Source organism: Equus caballus, chromosome 31 (genome assembly GCF_041296265.1).
Source record: "Equus caballus isolate H_3958 breed thoroughbred chromosome 31, TB-T2T, whole genome shotgun sequence".
Lineage (NCBI taxonomy): Eukaryota > Metazoa > Chordata > Mammalia > Perissodactyla > Equidae > Equus > Equus caballus.
In genome coordinates this window covers 11,309,325-11,329,220 of record NC_091714.1, presented here as the reverse complement: position 1 = coordinate 11,329,220, position 19,896 = coordinate 11,309,325, and the positions used below count along the sequence as shown (strand labels likewise).

The 19,896-nt window shown below is 42.5% G+C and overlaps 1 long non-coding RNA gene across 1 annotated transcript in view; it reads right to left on the bottom strand.

Moving 5' to 3' along the window:
• LOC111771391 (uncharacterized) overlaps positions 1–19,896 on the bottom strand; it is a 99,874-nt gene that overhangs the window by 50,803 nt on the left and 29,175 nt on the right. The window lies entirely within an intron of this gene.

Genomic DNA, 19,896 nt, shown 5'->3' with positions numbered 1-19,896 from the left:
CAGTTGTGACTATTTGTTTCCCTTTGCCAGACATTCAATCTCCTAGCCTCCCCTGGAGCCAAGGAAGGCCATGTGATCCAGTTCTGCCTAACAAGATATACTGGAGATTCTGCTTTGGAGCTTCTGAGAAGACAGGAATTGTGATATCTGGAGCAGCAGCAGCCATCTTACAACCATAAGGCAACAAACAACAAGCTCAGCAGAAAGGAGAAAGAGAGAGGTTGGATCCTTGATGGCATTGTTGAGCTGCCAGACCATCCTGAGAGTGCCTGCCTCCAATTCTTACTATTAAGAAAAATAGCAACTGTCTCTATGGTTTAGGGCACAATAACCTGCTGCTAACGTCATTCCAAACCAGCAGAGGAGGATTTCCCCTCCCCATGGTGGTGCGATGCCTCAGCCCAGCTCCTAGGGGATCTGCAGCTCAGAAGTACGGCCTCACTCTGCTGAGTCTTTGTTGTTCCCCACCCCAAGCCAGGACAGAACTCGGTCCACCCCCCAGCCACGCAGGTGCCTTGCTTCCACCACTTGCCACAGGTGAGCAGCTTGTCACCTCCTGAAACTCCAGATGAGTTGCTGGGAATTTTCTCAGCTTCCAGTCGCAGCCACGGAAGCACATGCTCAGCACTGGCTTCGTGACAGGAGCCTTAAGCAAGACTCTCCACTCCCCCACCCCTGATCCTCTCCCACTTTGAAATCCTTCATCCCAAATTCGGTTCCTTCAGCCCCACCTCCCACAGGCCTGCAGACTCAGCCAAGCTCACAGCTTTGGGACTCTGCTCCCCACTGGTCCTGGGAGGTTTGCTCCCTTCCTTTAGCACAGCGCTGCAGTTCTAACTTTTGTTTATAAGTCGTTCCTAATTCCTGTATGTGTGGAACAGAAGAGAAGTTTCCAAATCTACTCACTTTGACATCTTGCTTGAAGTCCATCCAGACGCACTTTTTAATTGTTGTACTGTTGTATTTGGGATTCTGACAAATAGGCTTTCTCTTGTAAAAACATGGAAACGCAAAAAACTATAAAAACAAAAATCAACATTAACCCACCACAACTGTTAATGTTTTGATACATTTCTTTCTAGTCTTTTTTCTAAGATTGTGGGACTAACGTAACACACAGGGTTATAACTTGCATTTTTTTCATTTAATATATTATATGAGCATTTTCGCACGTCTTTATATATATAATGTTTATAAAATATATAATGTTTATTAAACATATAAAATATATAAGTAATATTCCATTATGTATGTCTATATATCATGCATATTATAGAGAGCTATCATAATTCCCCTACTCCTCCATTATGGACATTTTGTTGTTTTTAATTTGTAGCTACTACACATGATGTTGCATCATAAATATTTCAATATTTCCTTAGGATAAAGTCCTAGAAACAGGATTACTGAGACAAAGATATGAACATTTTTTAAACATATATACATATTGCCAAAGATCTCTCCCAACAAATGTTCATCCTCTCAAACTCTGAGTGTAATACTATTTACACTTGCCAATTGGATAGATAAAAAAGTCTCAGAGTTCTTTTAATTTACATTTCTTTGATACTCGTAAGTTTGAACATTTTTCATATGTTAATTAGCCATTTGTCTTTCCTTCCAGTGCATTTTAAATAAGATTGTATTTACTTACAACTTTGCGAAAACAGTTATTTCGCAAATCAAATCAAAATAGCTAATTATGCTCAGTAAGTGTATAAACCAGCTTCAGAAGAGTCCATGTTGATATCTGTTATACACTGGAGATCTCTCTTTTGCAGGTTGAAATGTCATCTTCATTGTGCTTCAGGTCCAAACGATAATAGGGCTCAGGCTTGAGGTAATTCAGTCAAGGGTGTAGGAGTGGAGAGAAGTCATGCACATAAAAAACAAATGGCCAAATTATGTATATATGGAGATATCTGTATAGATATAGATGTACTTATTATATAAGTGTATATTTATATACAAATAACTCATATATACAATTAACCACAAGTGTAGATGATTTTTGATCTGTAAACTTCAATATAATTATATATTTCCATGATCTCTGGTCATGTGCAAACTTGTTTTGAAATCCATTAAATCTTGCAATGGATATGCCCATTTGAAAATTTTACCAGCCACGATTTGGCTTATAAACCACAAACCAAACCTATGACGTATCACATAACGAGCTTTTAAAGATGAATGCTATGTGGTTGATTGGAAACAGTCATCACTTCATACTCCCAACGATAAAGCAATAGGCATTAAATTCTGTTCACAGAAACTGAAATGCTAAGTATTCAGGGAGGATAAGGGGCAAATGAGTCCGATTATAGGTAGAGTTTGAGCCGTGTCGTGGAGATGGCGCACTCTCCTGAGAAAAGGACCAAGAAAGACAGTATGTTTTCTTATGTGTGGAAAGGCAGTAGAGGGAGATGGTTACGTGTTATGGGTTGGGAGACCCCTGGACTCAAATCCTGGCTCCACCGCGCACTGGGCATGTCCTTGCACACAGTACTAGAACTTTCTGCAGTAACCACCTCACGGTTTTATTTCCAGGATTTAATAGCCCGGCATATGGTAGGCACTCAATAGTTGTAGCTCTCATTATTATTGCAACGGCAACGAATGATAGACAGTGAGACTGGTGGGGAATCATGGCGGGAATGGTGTGGAGCAGATGAGGGGGGTCCTGGGCCCCAGGAGGGCAGTGGTGAGGCGGGGCGAAGGCTCACGTTCACAAAAGAGCTTTAGAGTGACGTGGGCGGCAGTTGGGTCCTTTCAAGGTTTGTGGGCCATGACATGATAAAAACAAATCAAGAGACTCTCCCATCACTGTAATGAAAACAGCCTGCTGGGAAGTGTTTTACCGCATAATGAAAAATCACCTGGCACCGTGCAGGGGACAGTGACCTCACAGGGTAAAGAGGACCCAGCTCCAGCTGGGAAGCCAAACGCAGCCTGCAGCAAAGCGCTGCCGAACCAGGGTCACTTTGCTAAGAGGTGTCTTTTATGGTGACTTATCCAGTTTGAGGTAGGTTGCTGGGTAGAGACAGGAAATAATAATGTGCCCAGTGCTCAGGCTGGGGCTGTTAGACTTCTTGATTTGGTCCTAGTTTATTACAAATAATTAAGCATCATTGTCTCTGTATGTAATGCTGGCCCTGGCTTCTCAGGTGATGCATTTCTAGCTGATGGTGCCAGTCAATCTCTGCAGCATTTCCAAATTTCAAGACACTGTGTTTCTCTCAAATTTTGTTTAGTAGGTTTACGAGTACTACCCATGAGTCTACTTAATAAGTGCCTAGAGGAACTCTCAAAATTAAAGCACTTCCAACTCTAATGGTTTTAGAAGTCTATGACATGTCCCCAGGTAAGCAGAGAAACCTTGCTGTGGAAAGCCCCACCCAAGTCTGCTAAACAAAGATTTGCCAGGATCAGGTGAAGGTTTTTTTTATTAACTCGGAGTTAGGGAAAATGCTGTACCAGGTTCTGTTGGTTTATTATTTGAAATAATTTTTAATCCCCTTCTTTCCTCTTCTAATCTGCTCCTCTCTGCTTTTGCACACATCAAAATGCATAAACATTCACACCATTGGGCCCATTTCTTAACATACTTCTTCTAAAGCTGTCTTTACTCAAAGATGCCTACATGCCTTCAGCCAAGGATCCAAACCCAGACCAAACGCAAAGGTTGACCTTAGTCAGAGGAGAACAGGTGAAGCAGGGAGCTCCAGCACGCCCACAGGTGTCCAGGAAGGAGATGGCAGGGAGGGAGCTGGCCCAGAACCAGGCAGAGGAGGCTGAGTCCGCAGACGCTGCAGTCAAGACAGGAACCTCGGCCCTGAGGCACCGATTGGGTCTCTGTGACCAGGCATGAGGCCGTAATTTGACGACCAAGGACAACGCAAGGCCAGGTCCCCTCAGCAGATGAAAAGGACTGATTCAGAGCTGAATGCAAAGCTGAAGCTGCAACTCCCAGGTTTAGCGGGCTGGATGCTAGAACAGGCCCCAGGCAGCAGCTCTGTGGCCAAGTCAGGCCTGACATCTACAGGTTGCACGGCCTCACTAAAGAGCACCCTCTGACGGGGCCCAGTATCCAGCCTGTCGGATGAAGCAAGGTTGGGAGGAGCTGAGAACAGGAGGCCCCAAAGCCTAGAGGCACTGGGATTTCCCAAGGGCCCTTCCTCTGCCAGGGCAGGCGTCTTTCCAGAGGGAGAGAGTCTGGAGGCCTTGGGGGAAACCTGGGAGTCGTCCTAGGCCACTAGCTGTCAGGGCGGCGGGAGAGTAGGTCTGTCTGAGCCATAGGACTTCAGAGGTGGCCGACACGCCAGACTTCCCAGACCTCTCCTAGGGGTCCAGACTAGCAAGAAACACATCAGCAGCAAGGTAGGTCACAAAACATGATGCGAGGTGAAGAGGAGAATGAGCACCCCACAAGCACACCCAGGCTTGATGGTGGAGGCGGCCATAAAACTCACTGGAGGGACCTGTTCTTGTTTTCCTTCCTAAAGCTGTCTACACCTGGCAAGAATGGTGCTAAATCCCGTGTTTCCAGCGCCGGTTCCTGAGCTGGATCATAATTGCTGTTAGCCCACCTTGATCCCTGCCTCCTCTCCGCCCTCCACGGAGGGTAACGATACACCAACTCCAGCTCCATGCTGCTTTCTGGTTTGGCTCTTTGTTCTTACCCACTCTTGATTCAATGACCATTTGCAGCTAGGTTTTTTACTTAGATGGGTGAGGACCACTGTTTGTTCGGGTCCCCCATCTCTCTATACAAAACTTGCATCCAGGCTTTCATCTAAAGTTAGATTCAACTTGTGTGCTGGCTCTTAAGATTTTGACAAGTTGGCTGCCCTCACCTGAACTTCTCTCTCTGCAAATACAAGGTCTATTGGAAATCTAGAGTTGTCACTTTTCTCCCCTGGGCAATCAACTGTACAACCACAGTCAATGCTTGCTAATGCCATTACTGTGACTCTGGGGACACAGACACCAGATAACGCTGCCAAATAAAAAACAGAAGAAAAAGACTCCTCACTTAAGAAGCTGCCAGGGTTTCGAGTGTGGCCTTCAGGAGCCCAGGACTGCGGAGCCACTAACATCCGAAACACTTGGGTCTGAAAAGAGACCTAACGGATATTAGCGTTATCAGCAAAAGCACTTTAGCCAACTCTGTTTTCATATTCCTCAACCCAAATTCCTTTGAAAATGAAAGGAAAAATACAGCGATACTCCTCGTCATTTCCTCCAGACCTTGGAGTCTGGATTAAAGAAAATCTGCTGATTTGGCTGCCCTTCACAGAGGTGCCGTGGGGGCGAGGAGAAGGAGTTGTTGCATCTGGGGCTGGTGTGGATCCTAACAGCCGAGCTCTGCCCGTGCTTTCGATATTTTCTTTCAAACTTGCCTTTTTGCTGTTGTTGCTGGGCCTGTCGGTTTTCAGTACTAATGGGTTGTGATGGGGTGTCAGGGGAAGTCAACAATCAATGCTCGGAAAAAAGAAGGGTTGGGGGGGCGCCCATCACCGCTGACATGGCCAGGAATGGAAGTACAATGGCCTTCTTTTGTAGAAAAATAGACAAGAAATTCTGTGCCGTGTTTTGCTTTTAAGATTAGTATAGATTTTTATCCTTTGATGACTGGGCTGTCTGCTCTTCCCCATTTTAAGCTTGCCTATCCAAAACATATATTCTGGTTTTTAAATACCCACTTTCCAATATAGTTAAAATTGTAATTCACAATGTGGGTTGTAGTTATTTCTTGCAGGCAGATAAAACAAGAGAGGCAAATGTCTGCTGAAACAGAGGCTTGAAAGAAACAGTGTGAAACGGCTGGGGCTACCTCGTGAAGAAGGCCTCTTTTAGGAAAAACTCATTTTGGCCCCAATGTTGTGTGACGTGAGAATGCCATTACAGTAACCCTCAGCGTGATGATGCAAATGTGAAAAACATCAGTGTCTCACTATAGCTTGCATCCAGGGCTAGCAATCTCATCGAAAATGTTTTTTACTAATAATTCAGGAGAACCCTACTATGACACTGGTGTCAGAATGCACGAATAATATTTGCTTCATAGGCTGTTTTATTCAAGTTGTATATCCAGGGTGTATCTGGGAAATGATTGGATCAACAATCCAATGTAACATAATCTACAACAGCAGAGCACTTTCTAAACAAGGGTTTACTGTCCTTATTGGTGTGAATTATATTTATCCCAAGAATCTCCAAGTCGTTATCAAGTGAAAATATTTCAAGTTGACTTTATACAACACATGAATTCCTGAGAAGTTTTGTGCAGTTCAGAGTAAAACTCAGTCACCTCCTGATAGATCCACTTTGTAAATCCAATTCTGCCGGGCTCGGGTTTTCTTAAAGCAAAGTCCATCTGTATTCATCTTTCTTTTGAAAATTGAAAAATTTAGTTACAGGGAAAAACATCGACAGAAAGTGTCTAAAGTTGTAGTGAAATGAAAAGAAGCTCTGCAAATCCTGTATCCTTGCCTGAACCATGTTCTCTTCTTTCGCCACAATTTGCAATCTTACTCAGCCCAATTATTGCTTTCAATTTCAGCTTTTCTATATTATCAGAATTTTAATAAATGTATAGTATTTTAATAATCAGAGGCAAATAACACAAGTTTAATCTTAAAAAAAAAATCATCCAGGGGCCAGCCCGGTGGCGTAGTGGTTAAGTTCAGATGCTCTGCTTTGACGGCCCCAGGGTTCACGGGTTGGGATTCTAGGCATGGACCTACACACGGCTTATCAAGCCATGCTGTCGTGGCATGCCACATACAAATTAGAGGAAGATTGGCACAGATGTTAGCTCAGTGACAATCTTCCTCAAGCAAAAGAGGGAAGTTTGGCAATGGATGTTAGCTCAGGGCCAATCTTCCTCAGCAAAAAAAATCACCCACCTGGAAGATGGAGTAGAAGTAGCTTTCCTGTTCCTCCCACTAATTGAAACTAAACACCCTGGACAACAGTGTATGTGTGTACATATATATTTATGTACACTTACATTTATATATGAGTCAAACATTAGAAGACTCTGAGAAGTGGAGAGAAGGAGGCAGGCCAGCTAGGGACCTTGAGACTTGATCCACACAGGGGTGAGTTCCCTGGGCTTTCCTTTGGTCTCATATATCCCAGATTTGGAAGTGGAGAAGTTGGCAACCCTGAAATACCCATAGGGTACAGACAAAAAAAGTCCTAACAAAAACCTAGACTCTCTAACCAACAGACCAGGAAACGGGCAGCTGAGCAAGACAGAAAACACTTGGACCATAAGTGCTCTACTCCAGCCAAACCCCACAGAAAAAACTGGCCCCACCCACAGCGGCAAAGGTGAAGTAGGAGCCTAGACGACCACCCTTGTGAAGCTGTAACAAGGAACCCCAACCCTCCCAACAGGTAGTATCACAGAAGACCAAATAAGGAGTCAAGACATTCATCCCTCCCAGGTGACAATCGACGCCCCCACCCCTTCTCCCATCCTGTTGTGTCAGTGGAGACAATGTAGGGAGCTAAAACTCCCACCCCACTCAGCAGCATTGAGTCAACGGCCCCCCTTTCCCTGCCACAGCAGTGGCAAAGAAAGCCAGCAAAAACAGAAGGTTTACAAAAGATCCAGAGTCCCACAGCATCATATGAAAATGTCCAGTTTCAACTGAAAGTAACTCATCACCCCAAAAGCCAGGATGATCTCGAACTGGATGAAAACAGACAATCAATAAATGCCAACACCAAGATGACGGAGACGTTAGAATGATCTGACAACGATTTTAAAGCAGTCACAATAAAAGTGCTTCAACAAGCAAGTAAAATCATGCTTGAAACAAATGGAAAACAGACAGCCTCAATAAAGATAACAAAGGAATAAAGAAATTTAACAGCTTAGAGCAAATGGACCACTTCCTCAAAAAATACAAACTACCACAACTCACCCAACATTAGGTGATAATTTGCATAGCCCTATAAACTATTCATAATTTTTTAATTCCCCAAAAAGAAATCTCTAGGCCCAGATGGTTTCACTGGAGAATTGTACGAAGCATTTAAATAAGAATTAACACCAATTTTACATAATCTCTTCCAGAAAATTGAAGAGAACACTTCCCAATTTATTTTATGAAACTATTATTACCCTAAAACCAAAAAGAGAAAAAGACAATATTAAAAAAAAAAAAACATAGATTAACATCCTTCATGAATATAGATGCAAAAATCCTTAACAAAATTCAACAACATATAAAAAATACTATATACCACAACTAAGTGGGGTTTATCTTAGGAATGCAAGACTGGTTCAATGTTCAAAAAATCAATCAATATAATCCACCATATTAACAAATGAAAGAAGAAAAGTCCCATAATCTTATCAATGAATTCAGAAAAAGCATTTGAAAAAAATCCATACTCATTCATGATAAAAGCTCTTAGAAAAAAAATCCTACTTATTCTTCTGTGACCAATTCCTCTCCTCCATTTACTGGTATGATCTTAGGTAAATCTCTTAATCTCTCTAAGCTTCAGTTTCTTTATCTGAGAAAAATGGGATAATGATGATACCAACTCACTGGGTTGCTGGGTGAATTATTATTATATATACTAATTATTAGTAATTAGACAGAAGCACGCTTGTTGAACAATGGTCTATGGAATCCTTTCTTTCCAGGTTTTGTGCACTCTGAGCATCAGAACTTAGCCTACTGGGGCCAGCCCAGTTCCACAGGTTAAGTTTGTATATTCTGCTTCAGCGGCCTGGTGTTCACTGGTTCAGATTCTGGGTACGGACCTATGCACGGCTCATCAAGCCATGCTTTGGCAGCAGTCCCACATATAAAGTAGAGGAAGATGGGTACAGATGTTAACTCAGGGCCAATCTTCCTCAGAAAAAGAGGAGGATTGGGGGGACTGCCCAATGGTGCAGCAGTTAAGTGCGCACGTCCTGCTTTGGTGGCCCAGGGTCCACCAGTTCAGATCCCGGGTGCGGACGTGGCACCGCTTGGCAGGCTATGCTGTGGTAGGTGTCCCACATATAAAGTGGAGGAAGCTGGGCACAGATGTTAGCTCAGGGCCAGTCTTCCTCAGCAAAAAGAGGAGGATTGGCAGCAGATGTTAGCTCAGGACTAATCTTCCTAAAAAAAAACAAAAAGAGGAGGATTGGTAGTGGGTGTTAGCTCAGGGCTAATCTTCCTCAAAAAAAATTAACTAATTAAATAAAATAAGAACTTAGCCTACTAAGTTGGGGAAGACTCTCTTAGTTTACATACCTACCTACCACAGTACCTAAAAGTGCTCTTTAATTGAGAACTTTATAAACTGCACAAAAACATAAATTGTGGATGAATAAAGTGAAAATAAAAAATGAGTATCATGTATATTTGACTCTTCAGTTAATTTAGGTGACATTATATACAGCAAACTAGAAACACTTCTAATGGTGCTCCATATAAACTTCTGATCACTCCTCAATAAGGGATTGTTGAAAACCTTTAACCAATATAGGTAATGTTAATAATAACAATAACAATGACAATAATAAGAAGGTCTCTCCTGGCCTGGTCCACATTTCCCTTTTCCTTGCATTTTCCAAATCCTGCTAATCCTCTAGTTCCTTTCCCATGTCGAGTTGTTCAGGGATAGGCTCTTCCTTGTCTCATTGTCCTTATTCCTATTTACAGAACATTCTTGGTCTTTGCAGATGTGCTGGCTAGAGGTATATTTAAATACTGACTAACAATGCCAGCTCTGCACAGCCTGGGCTATCCCTCAATACATATCATCAAAATGCCTGCCTGTTACTACTTATTGATACAGGACGGCTTCCCTTCCATCCAGTTTGTGGTCCTCCAGGCCTGTTCTGGGCCCTCAGTGCTCAGACTTCTGGTCCACCATCTCTGGGCTCTGCCCCTGGCTTTTCCACAACAGTGCAGCCTGAGGAGGAGCTGATTCTGCAGGTTTGGCAGGAAGAGAACCTTTCCATTTGGGGTCCAACCTAAAAATGGATTCCACTGTCCTGAATGGACAGCAACATCTATATCTTGCCATTTTGTGTATTATGATTAAATGTCTTCCCTAGGTGCAGGAGTTCAGAAGATTTACTATTTAATCATTTTAGGCTTATCATTGTGCAAGCCATAAATGCTCAAAAAATATTGAATGAATAAGTATCTATTGGCAACACAGGCCAAGCAAACCTGAAAGGACACACACACGCACACTCCAAACACATGGAAATGCCAGATAAACTATTTTTTTATTGCATAGCCAAATGCAAAAGCAAGGAAAGGAAATCCCCAGATGTCAGAAGTGAAGAACAACTCAAAGAAAAAGGAGTGAGTGTGAGTGACGTCAAAGAGATGACAGGGGTATTGTAAACAGATACAGCCACTAGGCTGGGGACTTGAGTTTTTATGCCTGCACAGGGACGGGAGACAAAACCTTAGACCTGCGCAAGATAGGAGCCGAAACTAAGCTCCTGTATAAAACTGGGAGCCGTGAAGCTTCCCCTGGACTGTGACACTGAGTTTAGAAAGTCAGTGCATTGGTTTAGGGATTCACCAAGGAAGATTGCCATCAACTTAGAGCAATCAGTAGAAAAAGTTACCCAGAGGAAGTTGGAACCAGGGTGCCTTCTGTACAAATCTGCACTATCTTCGTGGTGAGAGAATCCCAACCAAGATATTAACACAAACACTGGTACAGCAATTCCATTGCTTGGTATTTACCCTAAAGCATTGACAAGAGGGTCTCAAAGAGGTATTTGTGCACGCAGGTTCATGGCAGCATTATTGAAAATAGCCAAAACGCGGAAGCAACCCAAATGTCCATCAATGGGTGAAGGGATAAACAAAATGTGGTATATATTCACACAAGGAATGTTATTCAGCCTGAAGAAGGAAGGAAACTCTGACACATGTTACAATAGGGGTGAACCTGGAGGACGTTATGCTAAGTGAAATAAGCCAATCACGAAAAGACAAATACTGCATGATTCCACTTATATGAGCTATCTAGAGTAGTGACGCCCACAGAAACAGAAAGCAGAATGGTGGTTGCCAGGGGCTGGGGGAGGGGAAAGGGGAGACACTGTTTAACAGGCATAGAGTTTCAGTTTTGCAAGATGAAAAAGTCCCAGAGATTGGCAGGACAACAGTATGAATATACTCAACACTACTGAGCTGTACACTTAAAAATGGTTAGATTGGTAAAATTTATGTTATGTGTATCTTACCACAATTAAAAATTGGAAAAAAAAAAAAACTGGTACAGAACCACTGAAACCCTTTAGGCCCCAGCAGCGCAGTGGAAAACACGACTATGGATGAGAGCACGATCAGGACCCTGTGTCACCCCAGAGAACAATCCCTGTCGAAGATGAGCTCACACTCAAAGGTGACAAACACAGGGAAACGTGTCACCATGGAATAGCGAGCAGAGGCAGCAAGTGGAAAAAATTGTTCTCCAAGAGACATAGACAATAGAATAATCTGAGAGAATGCAAAGCAAATATTCCTACCAACGATATAAAAGATTGTCTATAAACCATAACGAAGGAAGAGAAAAGTAAGGAGGTTGGGGGAGGGGAAAGGAAGAGGCAGCAATACAACAAAAACGGAATAGGAATTCTAGAAATAAACAAACACACTGCCAGTATGATTTTCTAAAAAATCATTGGATGGATTAAACTCTGCTCTAATGGACACTGCTACTGAATCCAGAGCAACATGTTTTATCAGGACCTGAACCTTTAACCAGCCAACTGCGTGATCTATGAGCCATGAGGCAACACTCATTCTATAGCCAGAAACAAAACAATATCGAGCATCTCTCCTGTCCATTCTCAAATAGTCAAACTTTGGGTCAGGCACTGTTCTAAACCCTGGAGACAAAATTAAGAAATAAGACAGACAAGGTCCTTTCTCTTCCGGTTCTTGCATTCTCACAGTTTGTTGTCTAGAAGACAATAAATAAGCATAAATATCACTTCAGATGTTTGATAAGTATAATGAAAAAATTAGCTCAGAACAATAACAGAGTAATGGGGGATGTCAGTAGGGCCACCTTCGATTGGGTGTTCAGAAAAGGCCTCTCTAAAGAGGTGGCTTTTAAGCTGAGCTTGGATCAGAAGGCGCCAACCAAGCCAAGACCTGGGAGAAGAGAGATCTAAGGACTAGAAGAATCAAGGACTAAGGCACTAAGACAAGAAAGGAGCAGAAGCCTTTGGATTATCATTTGAGATACATATGGGTAGAAAGAAAGGCTAAATGCTTCCAATCAAACACAGCAGATAAGATGCCACGGCTCAGATACACCCAGTTACTTGCATTGCCAGACCGCTGTTGTTCCCTTAAAGATCAAGTTGTAACTGAGTTCTAGGATACAGTCTGTTTGGGTGAATCAAAGCCAGGCCCTGAGCCTCAGCCAGAATTACACTGCCAGGGGCAGACACAGAAATATATTCTCTCAGAAGTCCACGGGTGACTTTCATCCTTCATGTTGCCCCTGTCTGAGTGAGTAAATGAATTGAGAGCATCCTGTATCCTAGACACCTGGGACCCCTCAAGCTCTATCCATTTTCTAAAGCAGAGGTGGCAACCTTTTTCTGTAAGGGGCCAGATAGTAAATAGTTCAAGCTTTGAAATTCATACCGTCTCTGTTGCAACTGCTCAACACTGCCATTGTAGCACAAAAGCGGCCAAAGATAATATGTGAACAAATGAGTGTGGCCGTGTTCTAATAACACTGCATTTATAAAAAACAGGCAGTACTTTGCCAATCTCCATTATAAAACAAGGGTCTCCAAAGTGGATTGAATCCAAGATGAGCCTTGCAGCATGGAAAAAAGTACCAGGACTTTTGTTTACATTTTTTATCACCAAAAAAAAGCCAGAAAGAAATGAATCTATTAATATTTAATATACAAGTTGACATTGGTGCCCTCATTTTATCCTACGTCACAGCATAAGAGGCCACATACGGTATGGAAGGAACTGTGAGGAAAGAATGAGGGTCCCAAAACACAGCAGTGTTGACAGCAGTATTGTGGGACATTACAGTTTCTATGCAACATTCACAATAGGGGCAAGTGGCTTAAACGATTCCTACAAAGAAACCTTGGATTGAAGACCATTCCCATAACACAAGCACAAATGAATAACACCAAAATGGCAGAACCAACAATCCTCCAACTCCTAGTATGAACATTTGTTAGTCACATATAAGACAAAAACAATGAAAAGTTAATCATATCTGAAGAACAATCCACAAAAACATTCAAATCTGTATTAGTTACCTATTGCTGTGTAACAAATCACTCCAAAACTTGGGAATGTAGAACAATGACAAACATTCATCAATTCACACAGTTTCTATTGGTCAGTTTATCTCGGTGACTCTGGCTTAGGGTGTCACACGAGGTTGTAGTCAAGATGTTGCTGGGGCTACAGTCATCTGAAGGTTTGGCCAGGGCTGGAGGAGCTGCTTCCTGGATGGCTCACACTTGGCTGGCAAGTTCGTGCTGGCTCTTGGAAAGAGGGCTCATTTCCTCACCATGTGGACCTCTCTATTAGGCTGTTTGAGTTTCCTCCCAACATGGCACTTGGCTGCCCCCAGAGTGAGTGATCCTAGAGAGCAAAGCAAAAGTGGCAGAATCCTTTATGGCCTAGCCTCAAAAGTCACACACCATCACCTCCATCATACTCTGTTGGTCACATAAACCAACGCTGATGTACTGTGGGAGGGGACTGAACAAGTTTGAATACCAGGAGGCCAGGGTCACTGGGTGCCACCATGGAGGCTGGCTACCATAGTCCACCCTCTGACCCCTAGTGATTTACATCCCTCCTACCTGCAAAATACGCTACTTGCTCCCTCTCAAGTGCCCCCAAAGCCTCATCTTATCACATCCTCAGCTCAAAATCTGCAATCTCCTCGTTTATATCAGGTCCAGGTGCAAAAGAGACTCCTCAAAGGCCAATGAACTTTACACCAACGATTTTTTTGTGTTTTGAGATATTTTAATGACAGCAAAAACGACTTATACCATTCTATCAGTTTGGGTTCTCCAGAGAAACAGAAGCATTAAGGAATTTGCTCACGTGATTATGGGGGCTGTGAAGTTCCCAGATCTGCCATCTACAAGCGGGAGACCCAGGAAAGCCAGTGATCTAAGCACCAGTTCAAGTCTAAAGGCCTGAGAGCTTGAAGAGTCAATGGATAAATTCCAGTCTGAGGGCAGGAGAAGACCAACGTCACAGCCCAATTGGTCAGGCAGGGACAGCAAACTCTCCCTTATTCCACCTTTGGTTCTAGTCAGGCTGCCGACTATTTTGATGAGGCCCACCCACACTGGGGAGGGCAATTCCCTTTACTCAGTCTACCAATTCAAATGTTTCTGGTTTTTGTTTTTTCAGCTTTGAACCAGAATTGACAAATAAAATTGTAAGATATTTAAAGTGTACAACATGATTTGATTATTGTGAAAGGATTATACAATATATAATGTGAAAGGAAATGGATCCTCTCCACCGAGTTCATTAACACACACATCATCTCACATATTTACCTTTCTTTCTCCTTTTTTTGGTGAAAACATTTAAATTCTACTCTCAGCAAGTTTCAATTACACAGTACAACATTATCAACGGTAGTCACCATGTTATAAATTATATTCTCAGACCTTGTTCATCTTATAACTGAAAGTTTGTGCCCTTTTACCAACGTCTCTCTTTTCCCCCACCCACTTCGAATGTTAATCTCATCCAGAAACAGACACACCTAAAATAACGTTTAACAAGATAACTGGGCACTCCATGTTTTTGTCAAGTTCACACATAAAATTAACCATCACAACCATTAAAATAAGATAAAATAAATTTATGCTTAAAATGTTGTTTATTTCATATTTCTCCTCCCTTTAGTTTGCATTTTTGTGTTTGTTTCACGACATGCACAAGATAATTATGTATAAGTGTGTGTGTACATATGTCTGAATATCACATATGTGAACATCGTGTGCTCACACATTCTTTCTAATAGAGGCACAGAATCAAAAAAACGTTTGGAGGCCACTGGTCTAAAGAGCCTGAGAGTGAAAGACAGTGACTTCCTATTCTTGGTTTCTATTTTCGGTAATCATTTGTCAGGGCATCTATCTGGTGGTTGGTAAATAGTATCAAAATATAATTACCAGCTTGACTGCCTTACGAGAAGTGGCAGAAAATGACGTGGTTTTGAGGGGAAGTCAATGTAAAAATCACATCAAGCAAGAAGAGGTGGTAACTGTGGCAAATGTTTAGCCCGTTCTTGAACATGAACGGAATATTTAGAATCAAGGGCAAATTTCCCTTTTAAAAATGCCAGGGAATACATGATCCATGTAAAGATTAAAGCAATGAATATCTAAGAAAAGCACCTCAGGAATATTTTAAAGGGGGAAGAGTTTATCCCTTTCTGTAAAAATTGTGTCTTATTTTTATTAGAGAGAGGGGATGTAGAGATTTGGTAAGAAGAAAGGGCGGAGAGGGAGGGAGGGACATTATCAACATCTACCACCCTTACCTGCCAGCTACTTACTCACAATATTTCACTCTCCTCTCCCTTTGAGGCTACCTATCATTGACACTTTCTGTTTACAGAACCAAACACCACAAGAACAAGCCCACTGCAATCCTTTGCCAAGTAGGGCCCCCCACTGTGGGGGCTCAACCCAACATCTAGATCTGGTCATCAGAGACACACCAAGAACCATATTTTCTGGCTATAATTAACAAGACAAGAAATAATAAGTGTTGGAAAGGATGTGGAGAAAAAGGGACCCTCATACATTGCTGCTGGGAATGTAAACTGGTGCGGCCACTATGGAAAACAATATGGGGATTTCTCAAAAAATTTAAAAGAGTAATGCCATTTGATCCAGCTATTCCACTTCTGGGTATTTATCCAAAGAATGTGAAGCAAGAACTCAAAAAGATATATGCACCCCTATGTTCATCACAGAATTATTCACAATAACCAAGATGCAGAAGCAACCCAAATGCCCATCAATGGATGAATGGATAAAGAAGATGTGGTGTATATATATATATACACATACACACAACGGAATACTACTCAGCCATTAAAAAAAAAATTATGCCATTTGCAACAACATAGAAGAACCCTGAGGGTATTATGTTGAGCGAAATAAGTCAGACAGAAAAAGACAAATACTGCATGATTTCACTCATATGTGGAAGATAAACAAACAAACAAACACAAAGATAAGGTGAACAGATTGGTGGTTACTAGAGGGGAAGGGGGTGGGGGAGGGCAAAACAGGTAAAGGGGCACATGTGTACAGTGACAGATAAAAACTAGACTGTTGGTGGTGAACACGATGCAGACTATACAGAAACTGACATACAATAATGTACAGCTGAAATTTACACAATGTTGTAAGCGAATATCACCTCAATAAAATAATTTTTAAAAAAGAACCCTATTCTCATGAACCCATTTGTACCTACTCAGCCACTATGGACCAATGCAGAACATCCCAATTGAATTGTTCCTCGAAGGTCCGTCTTACCGTAGCCTGGACCACTATATACGCAGCTAACAGTATACATATTTATAGTGTACATGGTGCGCTAAGTAGTGCAAGTTACATGTGAGCCCCAAAATGTTTGCGTAAGTGAAAGATGTCTTAGTCAAATCATTAAGAATGATAGTCTAGGCCATAAGTAACATCTACCATTTATTAAGCCCTTGTTTTGAGCCAAACACTCTGCGTACGTGATTTTCATACGTGATGTCAGTTCATCCCCACAGCAATCCTGGGAGGTAGATATGCCTACATTCTTGATTTTACAGAGTGGAAACCAAGGCTTGAGTAACCGGCCACAGGCCAAATCAGTGGCAGAGGCGGAGTTTGACCTCAGAGGCTGCCCTCTCAGACGCCATCCCAGTAGTTCTCCAAGGCCGATACGTGTACGAATTCCATGAAATGTTGCTTAAAATGCAGATTCTGGCCCTACCCCAAACATTCTGACTCAGCAGTCCTGAGGTATGCTCTAAGAATCTGCTTTTTTCATAAAACACCCCAGAAGTTGCTAATCTGGGTAGTTAGTAGCTTTTTGGGACACACACTGTACTGCATTATATGATGTCTCTTCAACTGGTATTCTACCGTGTAACTAATAAATTGAACTATACCCAGAGGTTGGGGGTTACTTTATAAGTAACTATCTCTCCAATGTTATGAATTAAGGGAGAAGCATACACACACACACACACACACACACACACAAACACATGTTCAAACTTACAAAACTGAAAAAACCAGAGGTTATGATTTGCATTACAAAATTAATTTTCAGTCTACAAAAAGATTCTCGGCAGTGAGAAATTTCCAAAACAACGTGCCACACAGCACTGCCCATAAATTGAACAAAACTGTTTGGCCACTAAAACTGAAAAAACAAAAAATTAATGGCAGAATTCCCAATGCATAGAAAAACACTTAGACAGGTCAATATAATTTTAACCATTTTAATTCTGTCTCTCAGATATTTCTCTTAGATGTCGGGTGCTTGTACCAATAACCTGCTCTTGAGGGAGAGTTGACGACAAAGCAAATAACTACGTACTAAAAATTATTAAAGAAAATACTCAGAAAGAACCAATCGTGTCACATTTGACAGCCTGATCTTTTTCGAGGATTTTATGCTTATGATTTTATATTGTACTTATGCGGCATAGTCATACCTCCTGCTGGGAAAGTTGTCCCTGGCTCACATGCTATTGCAGGATATGTCTCCCTATCGCGAGTTTTTTTTTTGGAAGAGCATCAAGACTTCCAGGTAGGCAGCCATCTGAACAACTGGCCTAGCTCCCTTTAAACACGATTTTATTTACACCATTGCAATTATATACTTTTCAGAAACACATTTATTATGTAAAATAGCATGTGAAAGAAAGCCCTTTTCTTATTGTTAGTTAAAATTGTTATTCTTGCGGTTATTTTCCTATTGCAGAGCGGGAGTGATATGACCCCAGGAAGGCCGCCTCCCTGAGAGACGTGAAGAGGAATCCTGCGGGAGAACTCATGCACTGGGCTGCTGTGTGCCATCACCTCTGCTCTGCAGAACAAGGACATCTCTCAGCACAGAAAGGGCAGTTAGTGGGAGGAGCCCAGGGGGGCATGCTGGAAACAACGCCAGACCTCTGCTCCCGGCTGTTGGCAGAGCCAATGGAATGTAAAGAGGCTCCAGGGATGACTAAATGCAGCTTCTAGTTGGAAGTTAAGAAACTGAGCTTCACTTCTGGATAGAGTCCGTTTTAACCACCAATTGTGCGTCAGGCTAAATAGTCAGTTCGGAGAAATGGCTCAGGAGCTAGGAGTGGCCTTAAGTGAAAGGATGCAGCTCTACGAGGGCCAAGGAGGCACATGGCAGATGAGTGCAGGGCTGAGAAACACCCAAGATGATCTCCTCCAGGAGCGCAGAGATGGGTGGTACCCAAGAACAGCCTACCATGGTACCTACTCAGTGGAGGTGCAGCCCCGCCAAGGCCCTGTCCACCAACTCACCCTCCGTGCCACCAACCACCTCGTTCCGAGGATAGTCTCCAAACGTTGATGGAGATGGCTGGTTCCATGGAGCCATGGCGCCCACTCGACTTCCACTGCCGTGGAGCCCCTTGTGTGTGTTAGACTCTGCCTTTCCCTCCCATATAGGTAATTTGCAGAACTGTCCTCTTCTTTCCCATCATATGCATCCCAGACCAGTATGTCCAGAAAGATGCTGGATGGGCTTTTAGATGCCTTGACTCGATTAAGCCTATAGATCTGAGCCCACGTTCGCCTCCAAGAACACCTGACAAAGCAACCTATTTACAAATGGAATGGCCACAGAACAAACTGAGTGCATGGGACTGAGGGGACGCTAATGCAGATTGGGTCAAATGCAAGTCGGGTCAAATAAAGGAAGGAGGATTTCCTGAGGAGCATCAGCTTGAAGTGACAAAAGACAACGGACAAGGGTTTGAGGCAAGGTTCTGGAGGGAAAAGAGGCTGTCTTACTCCCATGCTTCCATGGATTTATACCTTACCCTGATCAGCCAGGATGGCACTACCAGGAAATGAGTAAACTTCATTAAACTGTGTCGGAGTGAGTATTTCTAAAAGTCTTCAAAGTCTTCAATGCACCCGTGCCAATTTCATCTTCATTGCAGTATTGTGCTGGCGGCTATGACTACAGTAATTCCTCACTTAAAGTAAGAATGGCTAACATTTCTTGAACACATTCCATGTGCCACGCACCGCGCTAAGATCCACATACATTATTTCACTTAATTCTCACATCAGCCCAACAAGGTAGACACAGTTATCTCTCTTTTGCAGATAAGGAAGCTATGTCGAGAAAAGTAAAGTAATTGCACTAATTCAGAATGAGCAGCAGTCCAGAGGCATCCAGCATAGCCAAGTAGTCCTAGGGAGCATGGTGGCCTCAGAGGGAGCCCTATTTTATAGCACAGTGTAACCAGTATACATAAAAATGCCCCCAAATCACTAGGACAAGCTTAGATCATGTTCATGGAAGCTATTCGAGAAAACAGGTGATGAAAACATTTTAGAAAGACTGCTATTCAAACTGATGAAAACAGACTAAATTTGGGTGCTCAGAGAAGCGGAGTTTAGTCAGCTGGAAAATGTAGTTATGTGGAACAGCCCATCCCTGATGATGCTGGATAAATGAAGTGTTACCGTATTAGTAAGAGGAGTCGTAAGAGCAGCATGAAGGCGATTAATAATATTAGTCAGGCTACAGCGGTTGGGGAGAGTGGTGCAGAAGACAAGGGAGAATTAGAGAAATATTTGGGAAGTCATCTGTCTATGAAATAGCTTCGGAGAGA